The following is an 18,040-nucleotide window of genomic DNA, read 5'->3' on the forward strand; positions in this document are numbered from 1 at the left end:
GGTGGCAAAAAAAGGGTGGGCTTCAACGCTGCATGCTGCACCTTGCTGGGCGGAAAAGATTTCTGTGCTGAGAGAGCGCTCACAGCATGCTCAAAGACAGGACTTGGTCTGCACTAGCATTCCGATAACCCTGATAGGGTTGCATTTGTCTACATTATTGCCTGCTGAATGTAATGCCGGATAGGGGGTCATTTTTGCTAAGCCCATGATACAAAGCATCATGGCCACTGAATGCGTATACTCCTGTCAGGCTGGCTTTGCAGTTTGAGGGGGGGGGGGGGAATTAAAAATGCAGCTCAGCCACCTGGTTTTACCAACCCCAAGTTTTAAAGAGCCCTAAAGGTTGCTCCCAATCATGTGACCAGCCAATTACAGTGGTCACATGATCACCAATGTTTCCTTTCCCCCCTACCTAGGGCTCTCAGAACTTTTTAAAGGGGATGACGGGGCATGCAGGAAGGGGTAAGCACCCATGTAAGCGCCACAACAGTGTAAACTAGGCTAACAGAAATACATTTGTTTTTCTTGCAAAACCGTGTGCCCTCCGCCCTATAGCAGAACACTTTGCATTTCCAGGTACGAAACCGTGCCGCTATTGGCTGCTGAACATGTCCATCACCGAGTACCGGACAGCGATTCTCAGCCAGGACTCGGTGATGGTCGGCAGAGCTGACAGGGGAGAGACTTGTGTGTAAACAACACTCTCCTGTCAGCAAGAACATACAGCTTTGTATTTCTCTGCACAGCAGAGGGATACAAAATAGCATGTCTCCCTAGTAAAACACAACACATAATGTAAAACAGCACACAGTTAACCCTTTGATTGCCTCAGATGTTAACCCCTTGCAGACCCGTGTCATTAGTACAGTGTCACTGCTTTTTATTAGCACTGATCACTATTTTAGTGTCACTGGGGATGTCAGTGGCAGTTAGTCAGTTCCCCCCCCCCCCCCAGTGTCAAAATGTTCACCGCAGTCCCGGTATAAGTCGCTGATTGCCACCATTACTAGTATAAAAAAAAAAAAGTTAAATAAAATTCCAATATATATACCACCATTTGTAAACGCTATAACTTTCATGTAAACCAATTCATTTACACGTATTAGACATGTAGCACAATACATTTTGGCCTAAATTGATGACGAAATTTTATTTTTTTTTATTGGATATGTTTTATAGCAAAAAGTCAAAAATATTGTTTTTTTTCCCAAAACTAAAATCGGACTTTTTTTTTTATTTATAGCACACAAAAAAAAAAAAATTGCACAGGTGATCAAATACCACCGAACGAAAGCTCCATTTGTGGGGAAAAATGATCTAAATTTAATTTATGTACAGTGTTGCATGACTGTGCAACTGTCAGTTAAAGTAACGCACCGCCGTATCGCAAAAAATGGCCTGGTCAGGAAGGGGGGTAAATCCTCTGGAAGGCAAGTGATTAAACAATTGCAACCACGCTATAGCTGAATGACAGCTACAGCACGGTTGTCCAATCCTGGGAGGGCATCATGACATTCTCCAAGAATGCGCCCTCCTGGCAATCTCCGATGTACTACGGGCACAGCTGATCACGTGATACGGTAAAAGGCCAATCACAGCGGCCTTTTACCATGTCCAACAACACAGCAGACCACTGGTAAATGCAGTTGCCGGTTATCAGCTGCACTTTCCTTGCACTGTCACAGCATGAGGAAAGTACTGCCGATAACTGGCAATTGTCTGAGAATGGATCGGCACCGATCATCAGTGCCCTGATGATCAGTGCCCAGCAGTGCCACCCACCAGAGCCGCCAGCCAGTGCTCATCATTGATGCATATCAGTGCAGCATCGGCAGTACTGCCTCATCAGTGCCAGTTCATCATTGTTGCCTATCAGTGCCCATCAGTGCAGCCTCATCAGCGCACATCAGTGCAAAATTTTATAATAGAAACAAAGAAAACATTTTTTTTTTCCAAATTTGGTGCTTGTTTGTAGCACAAAAAAATAAAACACCCAGTGGCGATTAAATACCACAAAATGAAAACTATTTGTGTGAAAAAAATTAATAAAATTTATTATGGGTACAGTGTTGCACGACCGTGCAATTGTCATTCAAAGTGCAAAAGCGCTAAAAGCTGAAAATTGGCCTGGGCAGGAAGGGGGTAGAAGTAGGCAAGTGGTTAAAATACATTTATCTGCAACTGTTGTAAATGAGCCCTATGAGTTCCAGCAGATAGAACAGCAATGTCTCTGTAGAGGACTCCTCTTATACCCAGCACATAGCTGCTCTCACTATAACACAGCAGAATGACAGCCTCGCCCTATATATTTATAAGTAACAATTATAACAGAAGGACGTCAGTGAACATCACTTATAAAACTGCAGCTTACCCAGACTGAAAGCAGCACTCAGTAATTACAAGAGCACGCTGACCTCCTCACACATTTGTCTCCAGAGCCGGATGCGCGCGGCTCTATTTATCACAAGCACCTGTTGGTCTTCAAGAAAATGTCGGCTCTGCTTGTCCGACTAGCACAAAGAGAAGACACTTTTCACTTCCTGACACCACACACAGATCCCTAGTCACTGAGAACACTTTGTAGGGAAGCGTTCCCTTACTTCCTCATAGAGAACAGAAATGAGCGGAGGGGTGTTCCTACAGAGATAAACGTGTAAATACGTAAAATAAAGGAGAACAATAGTCACTGAAAGCTAAATATTCACAGTAATAGAAAAGAAGCGTTTTTCTCTATTATAAAATCTAGTATTCTGCAGAGTCAGCTTTGATGACTTTATCAAATAGCAACCCCCCCTGCAAATGGTTGGTATGTTCCAGTGCCCGGACAGGTTGCTGCACTAGTAATCATGGCAAGTATCCTGAATGACATGTGACTTGCATCCTGAGAGTGACAACAAAAAGTATATTAACCTCTTCATGTCTGGGCCAACTTTTAATATTTTCACAGACATGTTAACATCAGCATTGTTTACTAGAAAATTCTTTAGAAGCCGCAAATATGTATTTTCTGAAAGTGGAGGCCCTGTAGAGTAAAATGGTGGCAAGTTAAATTTTTTTTTTACAAAATATTTGCGCAGGTGTTTATCAGTTGCATCATTCCATGAAAATACAATAAAATTAATGTTACTGCACACACACACAATAGAATACCCACTTTTTTGGTAAAATATAAAATGCGTGGCTGCGTTGTGAGTAAACACATCAAGACTTCAAGATTTTAATAGGAGACATGTTACAAGTTATCATCATAGAGTTAACCGTGAATCAAAGCCCCAGAATTATCGCCCTCACTCCAACGTACGCAGCGATACGCATTCATATTCTCATGTATGACCGGGTCAATTTACATTTTTTTAATAATTTTATTCTATTTTTATTTTTTTTTATGTTTTTTATTTTTTTTGCTCATTTAAACCCCATACCAAAAATGTTATATACTGCAGCTTAGCAATCCTTAGGTGTGGTGGCTGCATTAGTTGTACTTTTTAGGCTTTTTTTCCTCTGTTTTCACTGGTGATCTGGCCAATAACACACCTCCTTTGTTACAGTACCCCACTCTAGATGGTGCCCATAGGGGGCACATTTGGATAACAGCATTATCAGTCTGGGGGGAGGACAGTGTTAGCTGGACTAGCAAATTTAGATACACTAACACAGTGTTTCTCAACCTTTCATCAGCGAAGGCACCCTGTACAATTATGGACAATCTCAAGGCACCCTCTACAATTATGGACAGTAGCAAGGCACCCTCTACAATTATGGATAGTCTCAAGGCACCCTCTACAATTATGGATAGTCTCAAGGCACCCTCTACAATTATGGACAGTCTCCAGGCATCCTCTACAATTATGGACAGTTTCAAGGCACCCTCTACAATTATGGACAATCTCAAGGCACCCTCTACAATTATGGACAGTAGCAAGGCACCCTCTACAATTATGGACAGTCTCAAGGCACCTTCTACAATTATGGACAGTTTCAAGGCACCCTCTACAATTATAGACATTCTCAAGGCACCCTCTACAATTATGGACATTCTCAAGGCACCCTCTACAATTATGGACAGTCTCAAAGCACCCTGTACAATTATGGACAGTCTCAAGGCACCCTATACAATTATGGACAGTCTCAAAGCACCCTCTACAATTATGGACAGCCTCAAGGCACCCTCTACAATTATAGATAGTCTCAAGGCACCCTCTACAATTATGGACAATCTCAAGGCACCCTCTACAATTATGGACAGTCTCAGGTCACCCTCTACAATTATGGACAATCTCAAGGCACCCTCTACAATTATGGACAGTAGCAAGGCACCCTCTACAAATATGGACAGTCTCAAGGCACCTTCTACAATTATGGACATTCTCAAGGCACCCTCTACAATTATGGACAGTCTAAAGGCACCCTCTACAATTATGGACAGTCTCAAGGCACCTTCTACAATTATGGACAGTTTCAAGGCACCCTCTACAATTATGGACATTCTCAAGGCACCCTCTACAATTATGGACAGTTTCAAAGCACCCTGTACAATTATGGACAATCTCATGGTACCCTCTACAATTATAGACAGTCTCAAGGCACCCTCTACAATTATGGACAGTCTCAGGGTACCCTCTACAATTATGGACAATCTCAAGGCACCCTCTACAGTTATGGACAGCCTCGAGACACCCCATTCTAAAATGTAAAAACCCTATTCTAATAGTTTTATACAATGGAGCAACATCCACACATGTAGGGCACCCAACGTTAGAGGTGATTTATTGTTCCACATCAAATATACTTTTGCGCACAGGTACTGACGAGTATTCCAATGTTTCTCTTCTCCCGCACTCTCCATCACTCAGCACTCAGCTCAACTGACAGAGACAGGCGGGGGGGGGGGATCAAACAAGGATACTGTGCAGACTACCAACATCCTCCTGATCAACTGATGACATCATTGGTTGTTGGGATACCAGCGGCTGGAACGCTGTGATTGTGCACAATGTAAACCTGTGGCTCTGTGTAACTAAAAGGCAGGCTTGTTCCACCCGCTAGCTTGTATACAAGTTTTGGGCAATTTTTAGGCATTTTGCCAAGGCACCCCTGAAGAAACCTCAAGGTAACCCAGGGTGCCTGGGCACTCTGGTTGAAAAAGGATGTACTAACAAATGGAAGCCAAACTCCAGCTAATACTTTATAACCAGCTACAATAGCAATTTTGTTTCCTTTGAAGATAAATATTTTACTTAAATAAAAGCTTAATATTGTAAGCACTCCTGAAAGTATTGAATGGTTTGTCTAACCCCTGTAACTTACTGGTTGGATCACCAGATGAAAATGGTAGAAAGAAAACCTTAGAAAGAAAACAAGCAGCCATCCTATTTGTCACACCTTGAATGACAATTGTGCGATCATGCAACACTGTACCCAAATGAAATTTGTATAATTTTTTGAGACAGAGCTTTATTTTGATGGTATTTAATCCCCAATGGGTTTTTTATTTTTTGCGAGACAAATGAAAAAAGACAAAACATTTTGAAAATAAAAAAAGTTTTTCTTAGTTTTTGTACTAAAGTTTTGCAAACAGGTAATTTTTCTCTTTTACTGATGGGCACTGATAGGCAGCACTAATGGGAACTGATAGGAGGCACTGATGAGGCTGCACTGATATGCATCCCTGATAGGTGGTACTGACTGTTGGCACTGATAGACACTGACTGGCAGCACTGAAGGAGTTGCAATGATAATCAGGACACTGATAATCACAGAGTGCACTGCAGCGGTTGCACGGGTGGGCACGGTTCTGGAAGGACATCACATGATGCCCTCCCAGAACTGGACCACCATACTGTAGCCATCATTCAGCTATAGCGTGGTTAGCAAGTGGTTAACTTTAACTTTTCCTTAAAAACATGGGACCAATCTCCTGACCGGGGTATCATTTGGATGGAGGTTTGTAGGATAACTGATGTCATCTTCCTACTGACAGTGATCCGTATTTTGATTTGTAGCTCTTGAAACCAGGTAAACATTATTGAAAGAAAAAAATGCATGACATAAAGCTTTAAACAGGTCATACTAGCAAATGTATTCTTTGTTTTCAGTATCAGCCATGAGTCATCTGTCATGGCTGATAAACCGGCCACTATAGCGGAGCCACCGACCAGCCAGCAACAACAACAGCTGAGCAAAGAGCAGGTTTTCCGTTGGTTGGATGAGGACAAATTTATCAAGGTTACCAGAATGTTTGAAGAGTACACTGACAAGTATATGTTTGTTAAATCCACTGAGACTCCCTCTTTCCGGGGAAAGGTTTTCATACACATTGCATGCTTTAGCAATATGAATGTATAGAAACCTAGCAAATGGTTTACCCATTTTACTTGATTAAATGGGTCCAGATATATTTTATTATACATACACAGTATCTCACAGAAGTGAGTACACCCCTCACATTTTTGTAAATATTTTATTACATCTTTTCATGTGACAGCACTGAAGAAATGACACTTTGTTACAATGTGATGTAGTGAGTGTACAGCTTGTATAACAGTGTAAATTTGCTGTCCCCTCAAAATAGCTCAACACACAGCCATTAATGTCTAAACCGCTGGCAACAAAAGTGAGTACACCCCTAAGTGAAAATGTCCAAATTGGGCCCAAAGTGTCAATATTTTGTGTGCCCACCATTATTTTCCACCATTTGCCTTAACCCTCTTGGGCATGGAGTTCACAAGAGCTTCACAGGTTGCCACTGGAGTCCTCTTCCACTCCTCCATGACAACATCACGGAGCTGGTAGATGTTAGAGACCTTGCGCTCCTCTGCCTTCTGTTTGAGGATGCCCCACAGATGTTCAATAGGGTTTAGGTCTGGAGACATGCTTGGCTAGTCCATCACCTTTACCCTCAGCTTCTTTTGCAAGGCATTGGTTTTCTTGGAGGTGTGTTTGGGGTCGTTGTCATGTTGGAATACTGCCCTGCGGCCCAGTCTCTGAAGGGAGGGGATCATGCTCTGCTTCAGTATGTCACAGCACACGTTGGCATTCATGGTTCCCTCAATGAACTGTAGCTCCCCAGTGCCGGCAGCACTCATGCAGCCCCAGACCATGACACTCCCACCACCATGCTTGACTGTAGGCAAGACACACTTGTCTTTGTACTCCTCACCTGGTTGCCACCACACACGCTTGACACCATCTGAACCAAATAAGTTTATCTTGGTCTCATCAGACCACAGGGCATGGTTCCAGTAATCCATGTCCTTAGTCTGCAGCCTACATCAGAAAGTTCTCAATGGGATCTGGACTTAAGGAGGATTGGACCAGAAAGTACATTTTCATTATTACTTCTCAATCTAGTCTGTTTCTTTTCTATTGGGTTCAGAATCAAATCAGTTATAAATGGATGGTGCTGCCTGGTCTGAACATCCTATAAAGTCTATTGCCAGTTTTACCTGTCTGTTCGTTATGCTTATATGTGTTACTTCTTTATCTTTCAGAATCTTGGAGTTTGCCAATTGGAAATACATTCATGCAAGATGGGACTTTGCGTATATAAAGGTAAGAGTAATCTAATAGAACTAGATTTGAATTTTCCACAACACGTTATCACCCAGTAAGGGTTTCCACACAAGCAGTGTTGCCCAACACAGTCTAAATTCAAGTATGAGGAAAATATCCTTGTTTCATATTGTTTCCAGTTCACACTAATGCTCTCTGTTGGTTTGCACTGAAAAAATAGGACATGTTACATTTTTTCTTCAGTGTATAGCAATAGCATATATTTAAAAAAAAGAGAAATGGGTAAAAAAATGCACTGGGACACTTGTAAAAAATGCATTGCAGTGCAACTTAAAAACATGCCAGCATGCACCATGACATCCATAAATTACACTTTTTTTAAATATTATACAGGCACACCAGGACATCCCTGTTGATGCCTTAGCATTCCTTAGCTTCAAAGGAGCATTAAAGTTTCATACCCTGTTAAAGAGAGACTTTTGAAAGAAACTGCCAAGCTTGTTACCCTGCTCTGCAGAGATTTTTTTAATAGAAACCTCTAAGCTTGTTACCCTCCACTGCAGAAATTTTTTATAGCAACTGCCAAGCATTTTACACTGCACTGCAGATATTTTTTATAGAAACCATCAAGCTTGTTGCCCTGCTCCGTGGATATTTTTTATACAAACCGCCGAGCCTGTTGCTCTGCTCCACAGAAAGTTTTTATAGAAACCGCCAAGCTTGTTGCCCTGCTCCTCAGAGAGTTTTTATGCAAACTGCCAATGTTGTTACTCTGCTCCACAGAGACTTTTTTATAGCAATCGCCAAGCTTGCTACCCTGGTCCACAGAGATTTTTTTTTATAAAAACCGCCAAGCTTGTTAGCCTGCTTCGCAGAGCTTTTTACAGAATCTGCCAAGCTTGCTGCCCTGCTCCACTGAAATTTTTTATAGCAACCGCCAACTTGTTACCCTGCTCCGCAGAGATTTTTTTATAGAAACCGCCAAGCTTGTTACTCTGCTCTGCAGAGATTTGTTTTATAGAAACCTTTAAGCTTGTTACCCTGCACTGCAGAGATTTTTTATAGCAACTGCCAAGCATTTTACCTTGCACTGCAGATATTTTTTATAGTAACCATGAAGCTTGTTACCCTGCTCCGCAGAGATTTTTTTTTTAGAACTCACCAAGCTTGTTTCCCTGCTTCACAGAGATTTTTTATACAAACCGCCAAGCCTGTTGCTCTGCTCCGCAGAAATTTTTTATAGAAACCGCCAAGCTTGTTACCCTGGTCCACACATTTTTTTACAGAAACTGCCAAGCTTGTTACCCTGCTCCGCAGAGCTTTTTATAGAAATTGCCAAGCTTGCTGCCCTGCTCCGCAGAAGTGTTTTATAGAAACCGCCAACTTGTTACCCTGCTGTGCATATATTTTTTATAGAAACCGCTAAGCTTGTTACTCTGCTACACAGAGATTTTTTTTTATAGAATCCGCTAGCTTGTTATCCTGCTCCACAGAGACTTTTGATAGCAACCTCCAAGATTGTTACACTGCTCTGCAGAAACTATTTTTATAGAAATCGCCAAGCTTGTTACCCTGGTCCACGGAGACTTTTTCTATAAAAACTGCCAAGCTTGTTACCCTGCTCTGCAGAGCTTTTTATAGAAACTGCCAAGCTTGCTGTTCTGCTCCGCAGAGATTTTTTATAGAAACCGCCAACTTGTTACCCTGCTGTGCAGAGATTTTTTTTATAGAAACTGCCAAGCCTGTTGCCCTGCTCTGCAGAGATTTTTTAAGAAACCTTCAAGCTTGTTACTCTGCTCCACAGAGATTTTTTTGTAAAAACCGCCAACTTGCTACCCTGCTCCAGAGAGACTTTTTATCGCAACCGCCAAGCCTGTTATCCTGCTCTACAGAGACTTTTGATAGCAACCTCCAAAATTGTTTCCCTGCTCCGCAGAGACTTTTGATAGAGACTGACAAGCTTATTGTACCCTGTTCTACAGAGAAGCCACCAAGCAATCCAAATATATAAACCAACACATCTGGCCCAAATTCTCTGTTCTGCAAGCAACAACACATTCTATTAAATATCCCTCTTTTTATGCAAAGTTTGAAAGAAATGTATAAAGGTGTATAGCAGTGTGCAGAGCAGGGGCGGACTGACCATTTGGAAGCTCAGGCACTGCCCAGGGTCAGTAGAGGGCCCCATGAGATGCCCCTGGTACCTTTTTCAAAGGCTTTTTTGAGTTTGGGCAAGGACACAGGGACCCCATGATCCCCTATTGCCCGGGGGCCCCATGAGTTGTCAGTCTGCCCCTGGTGCAGAGCGTTGATGCACGTGGTGAGTTATGCGTACAGTATGTGTAAAGCTATTTGGATTTGAGCGCAGACATATTTCTATTTTGGTTCTACAGAGAAGTTAGTTTGATAGAAACCACAAAGCTTATGTACCCTGTTCTACAAAAAATGTATATTATTCTAATAAATGGTTATACATAAATTTGACCATTTATTAGAATGGGGATGTGAGAAAAAAAAACAGGACAGCTTTGTTATTTCACGTGTCAAACACACATGACCAACTCTCCTCTAAAACTTGTGGTGTGCAGCTGTATGTGAATAGTGCCAGCCACTGTCAGCCTGTCATTAGTTTATAGAGGTTGATAGGCCACTGTTATTTGCATGACCCAGTCATTCCACTGGCAAGAATATGCCACTATAATTTGCAGAATTCAGAAAAACAGCCATGTGAAGGAGACCTTAAACTTCACTGATCTGGTATTACGCCAAGTACTCCTCACTTTAGTGGTATTATATTTATAACATAAATGCACTGCACTTGTTGGCGGGGCCTCTGGACTTGTAGCCGGGGCCCAGGGTACACAGACAGGGAGAGACCACACACACAATTCTTGATGTTATAATTTATCTTGTATACAGGTTAACGATAATGAATAATCATAGGGTTTTTTTAGGCACTGATATAGAGCACTATAGCATACCTCCCAACCTTCTGTGATGGGAACGAGGGACATCTTATTATCAAAAGAATGTAGGCTAAGAACACACCCCCTGCCATGCCCCCTTAACCACTTCCCGTCCGGCTCATCTACATAAACAGCCGGACAGGAGCAGTGCAGGAGCGGGTGGCCGTTTATAAACAGCCTCCGCATTCCCTGCCTGTGCGCGCTCCCTGGGAGCATGCAGCACAGCGATCCAATCGCTGTACGGGACCTCTGTGTGAGGTCCCGATCATGTGATCACTGATTGGCCTATCAGTGATCACATGAATAGTAGTAAGCAAGATGTCACTAGCTGACATCATTGCTTACTACTAGTGAAATCTGTGAATGATCACAGAGGTCACATGGTACAAGGCTACTCACAACAGCCTTGTACCATGTGACAAACTGTGACCAATCTCAGCTCTCACAGTATTTCTGAATGGCTGCAAGAATGCAGCCAGAGAAAAGGAGAAATTATTGCTTTTACAGCCTTTATAGATGTAAAAGCAATCAGTGTAAAAAAAAAAACAACAAAAAAAACATCACCCCCCACAAGTAGTACAGTGTCATTATGGTGACACTGTGCTGCTAGGGTGACAATATGTTAAAAAAACATAAATAATAATATAAAAAAATAAAATAAAAATGTAAAAAAAGTTTTAAAAATTATAATTTTTGGTTATAAACTAATTTGTGTTATTTGTTTTTTACTAAAAAGATAACTGAATACATTTTGGCCAATATTTATGAAGAAAGATTATTTAGAAAAACACTTTTTTTTCAAAAATGTTCGGACTTTTTCATTTATATAGCAAAAAAATAAAAATCCCAGTGGTGAATAAATACCACCAAAATAAAGTTTTATCTCTCTCAAAAAAATGCTAAAAAATTCATATCGGTACAGTGTTGCATGACCGCGCAAGTGTCATTCACAGTGTGATAGCACTGAAAGCTGAAAATTGGCTGGACAGGAAGGGGGTGAAAGTGTCCGGACTTGAAGTAGTTAAAGGAGAATTATTAAAAAAAATATTATTTAAACCCATAAGTTATTTTTTTTACCACTATTATTCCTTTATATTGATTTTTGAAATTTACAGGTGCAGTAATTTAAAAGCTGGATGAATGGTTTAGCCTGGGATACACTTTTTGAAAGATAAAAAGTGCATTTTCTATACAACTCTATGACTCAGACCAAAATGAGGGGTAAATGAGGTGGAAATATGGACAGAGGGATTTTGTTCTAAATCAGGGACAGTCCCTCAAAATCAGGGACAGTTGGAAGCAAAATGAATATAGCCCTAACAAAAACAATCCCTAAGACTGGATACTTACATTCCTGCCTTGGAAAGGGCCCCACACCAATTCCACACCAAATTTTTACATTCTTACATTGCAAGGTTTTGATGCCAGGACATTTGCCTGGAATGCTACATGTACTGGCCCTTTCACTTGTGATTATCTCCAAGGGTACACCTAGTCCTTTCTGATCCTATCTTCTCTCCAGAGTCAAACCACTCCCCACTCTATCCAAAAAAAGGACAACATTTTGAGTTGTTTTTTGTTGACTGCTAACATTTAATCTGAATGTAGTTCTCCTCTAAAAGTTTTTATTTTTTACATTTCATTTGTACTACATTGCTTCAAACATTCAAAGAAAAAGACAAACTTGGCTAAAATAAAATGCCCCTTGGATCCCTCCTACCCTATCACAGTCAGTTTTTAATGTCAGGCAAAAAATGCATTATTCCACAGCTACAAGAAAGTTGCATGAGAAAGACATCGAAGGCTTCTGTATCAGCTGGAGATCAGACATTCATCAAACAGAGGAGCTCAGGCTGTCTGTAGATATGTTCAGGCTCCCTCACTGATCTCACTCACTCAGCAGCCGAAAGGCTTTCATATTCACAGTATCTACCAGCAGCATAAAGTCCTTTCTTTCCCTCACAGTAGTCTGACTGATTGCATTAGCCCCTATTTGTGACTTGAAGCATGGCTTTTCACAACTTTCTCGGAAAGCCTGTTTTTTCACTGGATAAATTTGATTCATTTAGCTCAGCGTCTTGGGCTGATTTCATTTGGCAAGGACAAGGAAAATTGCGTTAACACCAAGTATGGCAGTAGTTTTTATATCGCAAGCTGCAGAAATAATCTATTAGGAAAGGAAAGAAAAGGTTAATGGTAGTTTTTTGGAATTTGTGAGTAAAATTCTTTCCTTCTACTGTGTGCATTTTTGTTCTAACAAAATAGCCTGAATTAGAATTAAAATGATCCATCGAGACCTTGGAAGTACCACATTTGTTTTACACAATATTATTTGGTACCAAGCAGGGGTGGGTGTATCCAGGGGCAGACTGACAACTCATGGGGCCCCCGGGCAATAGGGGATCATGGGGCCCATGTGTCCTTGCCCAAACTCAAAAAAGCCTATGAAAAAGGTACCAGGGGCATCTCATGGGGCCCCCTACTGACCCCGGGCCCTCGGGCAGTGCCCGAGTTCCAAATGGTCAGTCCACCCCTGGTACCAAGTCTGTCAATAATCACTGATTTGTGGCCCCAAGAATCAGGTGCCAGATAGTTAATGGTCTAAGGGTCTGGGTGCTAAAAACAAGGGCACATAAAATTGACTTTATGTATAGAGGGACCCGAAACCTTAACTTGACTCTGAACGTGGAAAAAAAAGCTTAAGTGCTAGTTCACACCAGAACTCTGCATTCTGTGCATGTTTCCTGCACCATGTCCAAACACACTGGGTGTGGTATCTGCTGCTGGTGTCAATAGATTCCTAATGACACCCCAAACACAGATTGCAAACACAGTGCGTTTGCCTGCACCAGATCTCATGGTACCGGAGTACCGTGTGATTCATTTGCAGTGCATTTGCATTTGCTTGCAGTGCATGCACTGCTTTTGGTGTGGTTCAGTGCAATTTCAGCCCATTTAAATAGATGTGCTGAAAATTGCACTGCACTGAATCGTACAGGAACATAGAGTATGTTGCTGTGTAATTCTTGGTGTGAACTGGCACTTAGTCTAACCATTCTTTAAAATGTTCCCTGCCCTTCTCCTACCTATCCTGAACAACCTGCAGGGGAGGAGGGAGCGCCATGGTTTACTGGGCCCTTTTTTTTTGTGGTAACGCGGGTAAACTCAGTTCCGGCACCTCCGGTACTGAATATATGTAATGGCAAGGGTGCTGGGGTGTGCTGGAAGGTATAATGATTCTGGCTGCTGGGGGATGTATTGTCACTGGAGGGGATCTATTGTTGCCGGGTAGGTCTATTGTTTCTGGTGGTGGCTCTATTGTTACTGGGGGGTCAATTGTTTCCGGAAGGGGAGCCCATTGCTGCTGGCTGCAAGGGATATATTTTACTGCTTTTCATGTTATTATTAACAAATTCCATACAAATTGCTTAGCACCACAAAATGATACTTGGTTCTATATTCTCTAAAAGGAGCAGTACTGGGAGGTGGGTGGGGAGTGGAACCACGGGACGGTGCTCGGAGTTGTATAGAGGGGCGTAGACAAGAAGTGATTTAGAAGGGGGAAGTTTCTGCACCTATTTTTTGGTGCTGCTGTCCTCACCACGGCTGGTTTCACTGGCTGTCTTCTCTCCCCAGCGCCGTCCTCTTCAGTGTGGGCACCCGGCTGTGACAGCTTGTGGCTTCACATCCGGGTGCCCACTGCGCATGCGCGAGTAGAACTGCACTTTGTGAATGGTCCCGTACCTGTCACATGTCCCAGAAGACTACAGGGAGGGAGGGGGGAGGACAACTTCCGCTTTTGATCGCCTTAGGCAATCGCAGTGGAAGTGGGAGCGGGTAACCGCCCCCTACAGCCCCCCCCCCGTTCATCAAAGTGCCAATCCTCAACGGGGAGTAGGTGGACAAAGGCTTAAAGCAGAAATCCCCCTTTTGGGTGGACCTCCACTTTTATCAATCTAAAGTACATAAGTGTTAAAAATACATGTATTGTATCCATTTTTAATGGATACATAACTGCATTAATTGATATTATTTTATTTGTATCCAGAGTTTAGCATTAATATACCAGGTTTATCTTGTTTTTACAAACAATGGCTGGCCCTGGATGGGGGGGTAGGCTAGCCTTCTTCTGTGCTGTACACAGCTTATACAGCAGTACATATTTACTGCACATAACATTTATTTAGCTATTTTTTAGAGTCCTTACTTTAGCAGAAATGATGTTACAGATTTCAGTGCATTTCTTTGTAAGACAAAACAGTATTGACTGTGACTATCCCGCAGGAGGATAAAATTGCTGAAGCATTACAGATGATAAGATCAGCATTTTTTCCTCTGCAAAAGCCTGCTATTTCAGACATGTAGCTGGTACTACATTATTTTGGGTCACTGAGCATGGGTGTCTTAATGTCTTTTATAATAGATGCCATCAGCTACACAGCTTTACTCCCAAGAGCCCTTGTCTGGTTATGCTATGATGTTGGTGCAGCCATAGTGTGGTCACATTATCATGCTATAGTCATATTTCTCAAAGACGGACGTGACGTCAATGTGCATAGCACAGTTGCGCATGCGCAGTTGTGGAGAATGCCAGGGATCACATGATGGGCGCCACCAGGGGCGGACTGACCATTTGGAAACTCAGGCACTGCCCGAGGGCCCGGGGTCAGTAGGGGGCCCCATGAGATGCCCCTGGTACCTTTTTCATAGGCTTTTTTTAGTTTGGGCAAGGACACATGGGCCCCATGATCCCCTATTGCCCGGGGGTCCCATGAGTTGTCAGTCCGCCCCTGGGCACCACCTTCCTCAATTTACATCTAGCGGACTTGCTCCACTTTTGGGAGGAAATACAAACACCACATCCACTGTCGATCCTATGAAAGACCATAATTTGAGTAGCCAGGCAAGGTTACTAGAATCTAGCTGAATGATTCATTCCATACATTTGGATTTTTTGGAAGAACGCTATTCCATTTTCTTGCAATCATTGGTGAGTTGAAAAAGGCATGGGCAATGAATTGTTGATATTCATGCATACTTTCTGAACTTCAGTAGTTAATTGTACAATATTTGAGCCTTTACATTTTACTGTTTTTGGTTTCAATAGTTTTGATGCTTCCCTATGTAGTACTAATTGATGGGAGACAATAAATATAATTGGAATGTAGGCCCCCAAGCACGAACATTCAATAAAGGGGTGCATATATTGATATGATCATTTCATGATCTATATATATATATATATATATATATATATATATATATATATATATATTTATATACAATGCCCCACCAATATTCAACAAAGGGATGTGTGTAGTTATGAGATTTATTCCTTTTAATTTACACATACCATTGGTTTATATTGATGCTGTTCCCCTGTATCTCTAGCTTCTTACTATCTATTAGTACATATTTTTTTACTTCTATATGTACACTTTATTATGGCAGTGATTGTGGTGTGGCACATCTGATCTTTGCACGTGAAAATGATGGCCTCATTTTTGGAAGGGATTCATCTCCTGACACAGACACCTCTCTCTGAATATCTCTGTGGTGTCAAGGTCCTACCTTTTCCCTGAGGTTATGTTACTCCATGTGCTGGCGTCCATCTTGGATTCTGCTGTGCATGATGGGAATCCTTTTATGCCTTCAGGTCTCTGTGGTCCATCCCCCAGAGGGGTGTGGCTGATGACATATAAGCCTGTGGCCCGCACATGCTCTTTGCACTTGTGTCTTTGTGTTGCTATTACTCTGTTCTGACTCTCGTGACTCTCCTGGTATCTGATTCGGCTTGTGACTTGGCTATTCTTTGTATTCTCCCTTGATCTGACCCTCTGTTGCTGAACCCGGCTCGTGACCTGTGATTCTCGTCTGCTGTCCTGTACTGTTTTGTCCTGTTGTTGTTGACCCGGCTTGTCTGACTACTCTTTTGTCTCTTCCACCAGCTACACGCCATTGGCGGCGGCCATTACCGCAGCTGAGGTGTCTCGGGGGCCGCGACCTGGTTCCTGGCTGCGTCAAGTCCATCCCCACCATCAGGGGCCCTGGTGAAGGGCAGCCTGGGACTTAGACTCCGCGCCCTGAGGGACTTCGGTCTGTGGGTAGTGGTTGTCGTCAGCCAGTGCGTTACATTGTTAGGCCTGCCTGTCCGTTCCTCGGCCCCTGCCCTGACATGTGGTTATGTAAGTTTTATACCTCATATGGTTTGGTTCAGTACTAACTAGTTATGATAATGTTTGCTAAATTTATTATTAATTACTATTATAGAGTGGTATCATATCCCTGAAGAAGAATTTGTGTTAAGCATTTGAAACGTGTTGGATCCCAGGCTGAAAATATCTGCAAACAAATTTTGAGGTTGCAAGATGGAAATCAGCTATGAGGGATACCACCAGATGTATATTGGAACGTACCACAATTTGTGAATCTAATGAGTAGTCTGAACAGGTTGTGCAATACATTTGGCAATATGTAATGACCATTTTGTATGTGCTGATAAGCAAATCTAAAATCTTTAATGACATATTGGATGTATAAATAAATTGTTGATTTTCTTTTTTTTAAAAAAGTGGTTTCTCTTGTGCAATTTAAGGTTGCCTTAAAAATGCCATCAAACACAAGATAATTTTTTGTACTGTAGTCATATTCCTCAGTATTTCTGCAGATTGTACCTGTCAGCATGGAGGCTACCTGTAATTCTATGAGCCTATTCTTCTAATATCCAAAGGTACGGGTCTTTCCAATTCTGAGCCCTCAAAAAAATAAAAAATAAAATGCCCCCCCCCAATGTAATGCTATTCTTCATTATCAAGAAGCAGTGAAAGACACAACTAACTGTGCCCCCATTGGATTGCTTACTGGCCTCACCTGTTCATTACCATGCCATTTTTTTTTTCACTTTTCAGCACTGTGACAGTTTGACGGACAACTACTTTGTATGCAAATGAGTTTTATATCTTTTTTTGAGACAACTAGAGCTTTCTTGTGGTGGTATTTACTAACTGCCGTTTTCTTTATAAAAAGGAAAATGATCAACATTTCTGAAAAAAAAAATGTTTTCCTTACTTTCTGTTAAAATGAAAAAGGAAGAATAGTATGAAAACCTTGAAAATTACCCTTTTTTTAAAAAGAAGACAACCCAAGGTGATATAATTTTTAGAAAAAATTTAAAAAATGACAGCATTATCACCCTAAAGTATAGCAGTGCTTATGCAGGCTGCAGTGGGAGTAGAGCTGGTGTTCTTTTATCTGCGGAGATTGAAAGGTTTTTTTCTGGGGTTTTTTTAGAGCTGGTGTTATATGCTATTATTAGCCTACCTCTGGTGAATTGTTAGACCTCATGTGGTTGAGATCAGTTTTGTGGAAGCCTGCATAATAAGAATTGATGGACTACATTATCATACCACTTTTTTATACAAGTTCACACTTTTTTGAACAGGACACTTTAAATTATTGGACACAAGCACTGATATATAGTATATGTACAAGTTTATTTTTACACTTGTGTATGAGGCATTTGATGGTTGCATTTTTTGCAGTGGCCACTTTATTTTATTTTT

General features: G+C 41.7%; 1 protein-coding gene across 1 annotated transcript in view; it reads right to left on the reverse strand.

Annotated features, from left to right (window-relative positions):
* Window positions 1-2,478, reverse strand: part of CPQ (carboxypeptidase Q) — a 586,146-nt gene extending 583,668 nt beyond the window's left edge. The window contains exon 1 of the mRNA XM_089666608.1: window positions 2,372-2,478. The gene's annotated coding sequence lies outside the window, so the exon portion shown is untranslated. The remainder of the gene's footprint in view (window positions 1-2,371) is intronic.
* Window positions 2,479-18,040: the final 15,562 nt, after the last annotated feature.

The sequence above is a fragment of the Staurois parvus genome, unplaced genomic scaffold (assembly GCF_062004578.1).
Source record: "Staurois parvus isolate SC_StPar_1 unplaced genomic scaffold, SC_StPar_1.0 ptg000052l, whole genome shotgun sequence".
NCBI lineage: Eukaryota > Metazoa > Chordata > Amphibia > Anura > Ranidae > Staurois > Staurois parvus.